Below are 1,411 nucleotides of genomic sequence, written 5' to 3'. Positions count from 1 at the left end.
TTTGGTTCAGGACCTAAGGGCCTGGGCAAAATATCAACCTTTCTCTTTCACCGGCAGGCACCCAGCAAACCTGGAGAGTGGCATAACCTGTGGAGAGAGGGCAGGACAAGGGAATGTCGTGGGAGACTGCTGGCCTCTGCCCTCAACCCCCCTGGCTCCTAGCCCGAAGACGTCACCTCACCAGCCCTCGGGGAACCTCCCCGGCATCACTAGGACAGGGCTGTCCCCCAGCACACTGCAGCGAGGGGGTGAGAACGGCCCAGCCCACGCTGCTTTGTGCACCATCTACAACAGTTCAAGGGCAGATGGGACCCTGTCCTCCTCCAAACAACCTGCTGTGTGGAGGGTGCAGGGGCCGACCAAGACGGCAGCTACGTGAGCCTCTTGCATGGGCTGTGCAAGAGAAGGAGAGGTTTCCTGCTTAGCCGCCCCTGCACCAGCACATCCGTGCAAAGCTGGAGCGTGACTGACCACCAGGGAAGGATGAAGTTGGAGAGATTGGGTGCTGGGAGGACATGCCAGGAGCAGGCAGCAGAGTTGTCCTATGCCACCTAGCTTCCATTGGGCAGAACCCAAAATGGCCAGGAGGAACCTCAGAGAGATCTGTGCAGGCCAGAGAGATGGCATAAGGACAAACAGTTCAGCAAACACCAAACAAAGCAACACATGTTACAGGGGAAGAGGTCAACCTTCAGACTGCGGACCCATGCCCTGTCTGCACCAGTCTGGGTGAGGGACACAGAAGACCCCATGAACAGCTCAAGGGAGCACTTTGGTCAGTACACAGCTGCAAGTGAAGACGACAGTGGGGTGCCACCGTTGACAAGGACTGGGATGGAGACTAACACAGAAACAGCTGTAGTCATATCATCTACAGCAACAGCACAGGCTGAGGTCAGCATGGGCTGTACCCCAGGAAGAGTTGGAGATGGCACCAAGACTGGCACTGGGAAGATACCAACCTCCAAAAACTCATCTGAACCCATACAGAGAAGGAGAGAAGAAGTAAGCACATGCAAAGTGCTTTGGACACAGGCATAAATAAGCAAAATGTTCTCATCTCACAGCACAAGTAAAGGGACATTCGTTAAAACTACAAGGGTAGAATACAAATGAATTCAAGACTGGCAAAAGAAAACATTTTTTTCAGTGATGTCATCGAGGAGGAAAAAACTGCAAAGTCAGAGGATAGCTTGGCCATCTCTCTGGGTAACAAGCTGTCACATTTATGACAAAGAAAATTAAGAGAAGTTAAACCCATCATTCAGAACAAGCTATGAAAGCTTTGGAAGAAATATTATAGATTATATCCCAGTGATCTGCTGAGGGGTTTCATACTATCTCATCTGAAGTACCTAGTATGGGCCACTGTCCAAGACAGGCCACTGAAACAGATGGTCTAAAGGTGGCA

This window comes from Phaethon aethereus, assembly GCF_964289735.1.
Source record: "Phaethon aethereus genome assembly, chromosome: 6".
NCBI classification, from domain to species: domain Eukaryota; kingdom Metazoa; phylum Chordata; class Aves; order Phaethontiformes; family Phaethontidae; genus Phaethon; species Phaethon aethereus.
Note: the sequence above shows the minus strand (reverse complement) of the source record.